We start from the raw sequence: 8,761 nt of genomic DNA, 5'->3' as shown, positions 1-8,761 counted from the left end.
CACTTAAAATCATACCTCAAAATGCCAAGGTAAAAATAACTTGGGACAACAGATCTGACTTTGATTAAGAATACTGTGGGAAACAGTGAGATTGAAACTATACATTTGTAAATTCTTCCACCTAATTCTCCCAGGCTACCTACATAGGGTGTAGCTACTCAATTTACGAGCTGGACAGGCATGAAAAATTCTTGTTTCTCTATGCCCTCTTTTAGTAGACAACTTTGGATCCACAATTGGTAACCTCTCCAGATGCCAGCCAACACAGATTTCTGGACAACTTTCAGAGCTACAGAGGCAAAGTGGGAACCCACAAGGTGGGAAAGGACCCTTCGATACCATTTGTCTTGAGATTCTGAAGTATGACTCTCACTTAACTACCAGCCAGAGAAGGCCACATGCTGGAAGAGGCACACAAATGAAAAATGAAAAGACTTTTACTTATTTGCACTCCATATACATGTGGGCAAAAACACTTTATTTAACCATTCTTGAGTTTACCTGACCATGATAGACATAACTGGAAGGAGAAATTGAATCTTATTTTTATAATTTAGTATTAAATATTTTTACCAAAGTAAAACAAGGAGAATGCCAACCCAGATGAAGAAATTACACCACAGCATGAAATATACTAAGCCCTTGAAATTGGGTTGCACCTTCAACTACTGACCATGTTTTCCAACTAACTGCCCTTCTAAGTGCATGAAAAGAACAGGCCTGCATGCACTCTGAGGAAGTAAGGTTAAGAGTGTGGGCATGGTTACAATAAATCTTTTATTTTCCTTAAGGGAAAGTGAGAACACAATCACCCACCACCACAAACTATGCAGTAGAGTTTCCCACATTTGGAGAAATTGCAGGGTTCGGTATATCTGGAATGTAATGCATAAACCTCACCCTGGGAAAATCACCCTCATGATCAGGTAAGTATCAATAAGTCCTTTTAGTTTTCCAGACTTGAAGTCATACCTTTATATCTTCTTGGGGACAGAAGAAAGTCTACTACCTCACTTTACCCCCAACCCTGGCTCATCATGGCTAAAAATCCCAGATATTTCTAACTCATCTATCTTCTTCCACTTTCTTCTCTCTCAGTCTTTCATTTTCACCCTATGTATCTATGTCAGGTAGACGAGCTTTCCCGAACACCACCCATCTTAACACTCCTATGCTTAAGAATCAAATATGGCTCTTTGTTGTCAGTCAAACCAAGTACAGTCATGTTAGACTGGCACTTTATTTTTCAATGGTCTCTCTATATACCAGCACCCATTTCCACTCCCATATCTTCACCTTATTCCACACATTTCAAGGTCTTTTCCACTTTCTCTCTCTCTCACCTCATCTCCACCAGGAGTGCATCTCCATCTATTTTGCTCCCTCCTCCAGTGTTTCTCAACCATGGTACCAAAATTTCTGTTGCCTGGAGAGATTCTGATATGCCCCTCTTTCCCTCACCCCATTAAGAATCATAGTTTTTGTTTATCCTACTAGATAGGGATTTGTAAAGCTTTACTTTCCTTGATTTGCATCATGAAAGCCAAAGTCACTGGTTTTGATCTCTTCTTAAATATAAAATTGTTGTAATATCGAAGATGGTTTTTTTTTTTTCATATAACACCCTTCCTCTCCACTTCGAAGAAGCTGATATTCTCCCTCCTTTGAAAATCACAAACATATTTAAGTCCTTGCAGGTCAGCATAATCTCAATCTTCCCTAAATGTCATCTTTATTCTTCCTTCTTTGAACTTTTATGGCACTTATAAATGACACATACTTATTACTTATTTCAGGTGTGTTATTTTTAATTCTTCAATGAAATGAATAAACTTCTTAAAAACAGCAGTCATGTCATATTTCTCAATATTTCCTTCTAGCCCAATGACAAGCATATGATAAATATTAAAGTTCATATTATCGATTATTCTGCTCAATAATTGGAAATATCTATCATAAAAATGTGCCTGTCTGAATTATGACTGCTCACTAGTGTTTGTAAAAACCAAACACACAGATAATCCATGTATTTATGAAAGGAAAATTACAGTCTTCAGGCTCTGGGCAAATTTTTTACACATGCAAAAATACTCAGAAAAATAACATTAGGGATAATGAACTGTATGTTTCTGAGTTGGATGAGGTTTTCAAGGTAATCACTACCATATATTTAGTGACAATTTCTCTCAGTGCCTAACAGTTTCTGGGAATCTGTGGATGGTTTACTCATTAAACTGTTGCTTACAATCTATTCCCAACTTGTTTTTCCTACACGAATTTATCCCTTCACAAATTATCCCTTGTTCAGAAAAAAATGTATATGAGAAATACTTTCCACTCATCTTGCCAAACCTGTTAAGAAACATTCCATTTGTTCTTCCAAAGCTAATGTTTACCCTTACTAATAGACATGACTTTCATCTGAAGTCTGATATTTTACAAGTTTTCATTTACCATTTTAGAAGTAATATTTTCCCCATGTTACACAGGTATTCATCACCATTACTTTCACTGAATTCTGTATCAAATATGATTATGAAACAAATCACTGGAATATACTGATAAGAAACAAATTATTTTCAAACTACTTTAGCATGCACTTAGAGTACCCTGCATTTTTACAGGTATGTGGAAAATTCTACACTGTTGAAAGAATGCTTTTTTTTTTTTGAGAAAACAAGCTTTGTTTTCCAAATAAAGTTTAATAATATATTCAGAAATGATATTCTCCTGTCCTTGGTTTTCAAGTACTTAAGGAAAAACAAATGACTTCTGGAATTTTGTTTACTCACATGGGTTTTGAAATATATTATTACTCCATAAGGTCTTTTTTAGGGAAAAAAGTAAACATTTTTCATTTCCTGATAATTCAAACAACTTACAACACATTCACTTGTTCTTTCATAGAACACCAGGTTTGACCTCATATATGTGTAACACATGATCTTCCAAGATAATGAATGTTTTTAAGCATTTTTTTGATTTATGTTGTTGGCTCACCAACCATTCCCAGGGAAAATGAGGTGGAATACCTCTAAATATGCCCTTCTCACCTTCCTCCTCACATCTCTCTTTCCTGCCAAAATCTTGTTTTCACAGTTGTATTTTGTTACTGATATTCACTCTGTGTGGTCCCTTTCTAACAAGAAAATAGAGAAACACCCTGGTTGATTTTCTTTCTTACTGTAATTTGAGACCCTTGGGAATTTGGAGGGCCAGTGATTTGCTCTCCATGGCCCTCTTTCTTTCTTTCTTCCATAGAGCTCAGCTTACTGGATGGATATAGAACATCAGGTGCCCATGACTGGGGGATGGAGCAGAGGCTTACCCCAGTGCTTTTCTCTAGGTGTGTCCACATGTGCAGTCCAACCATTATGGATGAATTGTCAGATTAGTCAGCGAAACAATTTGTTCTTTCTAATGAATTAATTGGCTGGTTAGTTAAAATAGCAATCCACAGTCCTCAACTGATAGGGTAAAATGGTGATTTGTATAAGGATAACCTAAATTATTTATGAAAAAATGTAGAGCATGTAGTGTCATGCTCCGTATGCATCCTGGAAAATACAAACGTAATGTCATCTGGCTCTGCCATTGCACAGAGAGCATGTTAAGTGGACGACATTCTTGCTTTTAATTTATCACTCAGACATACTGTATGAGTGAAGCTTTAAGTGAATACTTCTAAAATATTACTGTGTTGAAATATAGATCAATGGAACAGGATAGAAAGCCCAGAGACAAGCCCATGCACCTATGGTCACCCTATCTTTGATAAAGGAGGCAAGAATATACAATGGAGAAAAGACAGCCTCCTCAATAACTGGTGCTGGGAAAACTGGACAGGTACATGTAAAAGAATGAAATTAGAACACTTCCTAACACCATACACAAAAATAAACTCAAAATAGATTAAAGACCTAAATGTAAGGCCAGACACTTTAAAACTCTTAGAGGAAAACACAGGCAGAACACTCTATGACATAAATCACAGCAAGATCCTTTTGGACCCATCTCCTAGAGAAATGGAAATAAAAACAAAAATAAACATATGGGACCTAATGAAACTTCAAAGCTTTTGCACAGTAAAGGAAACCATACACAAGACAACCCTCAGAATGGGAGAATATATTTGCAGACGAAGCAACTGTCAAAGGATTAATCTCTAAAATTTACAAAGCAGCTCATGCAGCTCAATATCAAAAAAACAAACAACCCAATCCAAAAATGGGCAGAAGACCTAAATAGACATTTCTCCAAAGAAGATATACAGATTGCTAACAAACACATGAAAGGATGCTCAACATCACTAATCATTAGAGAAATGCAAATCAAAACTACAATGGTCACCTCACACTGGTCAGAATGGCCAGCATCAAAAAATCTAGAAACAATAAATGCTGGAGAGGGTGTGGAGAAAAGGGAACCCCCTTGCACTGTTGGTGGGAATGTAAATTGATACAGCCACTATGGAGAACAGTATGGAGGTTCCTTAAGAAACTAAAAATAGAACTACCATATGACCCAGCAATCCCACTACTAGGCATATACCCCAGGAAAACCATAATTCAGAAAGAGTCATGTACCACAATATTCACTGCAGCACTATTTACAATAGCCAGGACATGGAAGCAACCCAAATGCCCACCAACAGATGAATGGATAAGGAAGATGTGGCACATATATACAATGGAATATTACTCAGCCATAAAAAGGAACAAAATTGAGTTATTTGTAATGAGGTGGATGGACCTGGAGTCTGTCATACAGAGTGAAGTAAGTCAGAAAGAGAAAAACAAATACTGTATGCTAACACATACATATGGAATCTAAAAAAAAAAGGTTCTGAAAAATGTAGGGGTAGGACAGGAATAAAGACACAGATGTAGAGAATGGGCTTGAGGACATGGGGAGGGGGACGGGTAAGCTGGGATGAAGTGAGAGAGTGGCTTTGACATATATACACTACCAAATGTAAAATAGATAGCTAGGGGGAACCAGCCGCATAGCACGGGGAGATCAGCTCTGTGATTTGTGACCGCCTGGAGGTGTGGGATAGGGAGCGTGGGAGGGAGACGCAAGAGGGAGGGGATATGGGGATATATGTATACGTATAGCTGATTCACTTTGATATACAGCAGAAACTAACACAACATTGTAAAGCAATTATACTCCAAAAAAGATGTTAAAAATAAATAAAATAAAATATTACTGTGTTGAATGAGATTCAAATTTGGAAAAAAATCAATTCTTTTAAAGGAGCAGGAACATTGGAAGTTAAAAAAAAACAAAACCCTAGAAATTATGAGTTTAGCTTAAAACTTGGTCATTAACACATCCCTTTGGAATATAACAGAGAACAATACATTCTCACATCCCTACAGTGCCCTTGGTTCTGCAATCCTAGAGCACTTAATAACAAATACAGTTCAAATTAGCAACAGAGCAATAGATTTCCTAAAGGAATTACTGTAGACAAATGAAAGGAAAACAAATCAGCTTAAAGTTTAGATTGAAGAAATGAACCATGGGGCTTTCTTTATTTAATTTGACAATGTCTTCCAAGTCAGAGGCCATGTGACTACAGATATACAACTGAGTTAGTAGCCGGCTGCTAAGAACAGCCACAACATAACTGATCTTCATATTATGCACTAGGTACAGGCACCAAGAGCTTAGTGTACATTAACTTCTTCAGTCCTCACAACGATCCTGTGACACAGTGTATTAGTTTCTTTGTGATGCTATAACAAATTGCCACAAGTTGAAAACATAAAAAAACAGAACCCATTTTCAAAATTTTGGAGGCTAGAGCCCTCAAATCCAGCAAAGATGCACTACCTCTGAAGGCTCCTGGGGAGAATCCCTTCTAAGGATACTGTCATTGGATTTAGGGCTTACCTTGATATTCCAGGATTATCTCCTCATCTCAAGATCTTTAGCTTAATTATATCTGCAAAGACCGTTTTCCAAATTAAAGTAACATTCACAGGATCCAGGGATTAGGATGTGGACATATTTTTTGGAGGCCACCACTGAATGCACTACAGGTAGGTAGTATTACTACCTCCATTTTGCAAATGAAGAAAATGAAGCACACTAGCCAACATTTATTGGACTACATGCCAATATTTAATATTCATAAACATCCCATGAGGTAGGTACAATTCTTCTTATTGGCATTTTACAGATAAGGAAACTGGGGCTGAGAGAATTTGCTTAATATCTCACAGCTTATAAATGATGAAGCCAGGATTCAAACGCAGGAATGCATGATTCTAGAGCCTACAACACTCCAACACTGAGCAACCCTATTCCTCCAACTTCTACCATGTACATTAGGAGGATCAAAGGGGGTGGGAATATCACAGGGTATTGAGATAAATTATGAGACTTCAAATTGCTACTCTGCTACTTACTTGCAAGCACAATGACCTTTTGGAATTAGTTTCCTTAAACATAAAACAGAAATGTTAATTATAATAATTTACCTATCTCACAAGTTACCCCTTCTACCCCATGAGTGCTGAATATTTTTTATTAATGTTATTGAGGAATAACTTAGGTACAGCAGACAGCAGCCACTTAAATTGAACATATTGTTCAATTCAATATGCTTTGAAAGTTGTATATACTTGTGTGAAACCACTACCATAGTCTAGACACAGATTTCCACCACTCCTAAAAGATGATTCCTGACCCTTTGAAGTCTATCCCTTTTTCCGTCCATGACTCCAGGCAACCACTGATCTGCTTTTCCATTTCATTAAAATTCAGTCATATGATCTATATTCTGGGTCTGGCTTCTTTCACTCAGCATAATGTTTTCAAGGCTCATCTGTGTTGTTGCATGTATCAAAAAATCTGTGCCCTTTTATTGCTGAGTAGTATTTCATTGTATGGATACAACACATTTTGTTTATCCATTCACCTGCTGATGGACATTTGGAGTATTTCCAGTTGTTAGCCATTGTGAATAAAGCAGCTAGTTATAAGAATTTGTTTACAAATTTTTGTGAAAACATATGTTTTTACTTCTCTTGGGTAAATAGCTAGGAGAAGAGCGTCTGAGTCGTATGATAGGTAGAGGTTTAAATGTTAAAATGCCAAACAGTTTTTCAAATTAACTGCACCAACTTACATTCTGACCTCATTTGTTAAACTTGGCATTTTTGGCAATCAAGAATGTATAAGGGGCTTCCCTGGTGGCGCAGTGGTTGAGAGTCCGCCTGCCGATGCAGGGGACACGGGTTCGTGTCCTGGTCCGGGAGGATCCCACATGCCGCGGAGCGGCTGGGCCCGTGAGCCTGTGCTCCGCAACGGGAGAGGCCACAACAGTGAGAGGCCCGCGTACCGCAAAAAAAAAAAAAAGAATGTATAAGAAGATACCAAAGTAGTTCAGGTAGATGATGGTAAGGGCCCAACTAATGTGGAGGTTTTTAAGGGTGGAGGATTTGTCTTTAAGAACGCTCTTCCTTGGAGGAAAATATGTATAAAACCTGGTGATTTACTGTTTATTGAATGTATGCCATGAGGAATGAGTAAGGAAGGCTCCCAGTTTGCTAGTAAAGTCAGTGGTCTCAATTTGAGCTTATACTGTATCCATACTTGGTATTCATACTTGGTTTTAAGACGAGCCCATGATTGTTTTGTATACAAGTAACTCACCAGAAGTCTATCTGTGGAAGAGACATGGAGACCTCTTACTAGTTAGAGAGTCATAAGGGAAGTACAACGCAGTAAGACTCACAGATTTGATTCACTAACAAAGACTTATTTGTTAGAGAGAGGAAAACAGCTTATTTTCTGTCTCTCAGATTTATCTTTGGCCCCTTTTCCTTTGGACTATTTGATAAGTTCTAGGGGGGAAAATCGTTTAAATAAAAAACTCTGCAAAATCTGTAAAGGATCAAGAGCCATTGCCATTTGGCCCTCTTTGCTTTGTCTCATCTGATTTTTGTTTCTGTTTCCCCTTTCCTACCTTCTTTTGAGCTGATAGACTTTGGGAATTCAATGTTAATTCTTCTTCTGACTTTTAGCTATACCTCCATGCATTTTTTAATGGTTGCTCTAGGGATTATATTGTGTATCATCAATTTATCAGAGTCTACTTAGAATTAATATTCTACTTCTCATAAATTATAGGTAACCTGAAATAGCACAGTCCTATTTACCTTCTGTTCTTTGTGCTAGTGTTCTACATATTAACAGATGTAAAAACCCCACAACATAAGTTATGTTTCCTTTAAAGAGCCTTATGATGTTTAAATTGAGAGAAGAAAAACAGGTATGATATTTTGTAATCTCCCACATATATGCCATTACTGCAGGTCTTCATTACTTTCTGAAGATCAGAACTTCCATTTGGTATCTTCACCCTTCCGCCTGAAGAACTTTAGCATTTCTCATAGTACAGATCTGCTGGTTTCAGATTCTCTCCATTATCTTGAATATGATCTTAAAGTTATCTCTAAATATCTTCATTTACTTTTGATTTTTGAGGGGTATTTTCACTGGAAATAAAATTCTAGGTTAACAGATTTTTATGTTCCTTTCATTACTTTGAAGATCATACAATTGCTCTCTGGCCTCCTTTTTTTCTTTTCCTGATTAGAAGACAGATATCATTTGTATCATTAGCTCCATGTGTGTAATGTGTTTATTTTTCTCTGGATGGTGTCTGCAGATTCAGCAGTTTGACTATATGTACTCAGTGTGCTTTTCTTGATATTAATCCTGCCTGGGTCTGTTGAGCTTCTTG

The 8,761-nt window shown here is 37.1% G+C and overlaps 1 pseudogene; it reads right to left on the bottom strand.

Annotated features, from left to right (window-relative positions):
- Positions 1–787: 787 nt before the first annotated feature.
- On the bottom strand, positions 788–934 carry LOC112408262 (uncharacterized; annotated as a pseudogene).
- Positions 935–8,761: the final 7,827 nt, after the last annotated feature.

Source organism: Neophocaena asiaeorientalis, unplaced genomic scaffold (genome assembly GCF_003031525.2).
Source record: "Neophocaena asiaeorientalis asiaeorientalis breed wild unplaced genomic scaffold, Neophocaena_asiaeorientalis_V1.1 scaffold116, whole genome shotgun sequence".
Classification (NCBI taxonomy): Eukaryota; Metazoa; Chordata; class Mammalia; order Artiodactyla; family Phocoenidae; genus Neophocaena; species Neophocaena asiaeorientalis.
Note: the sequence above shows the minus strand (reverse complement) of the source record. Positions and strands in the feature narration are given on the sequence as shown.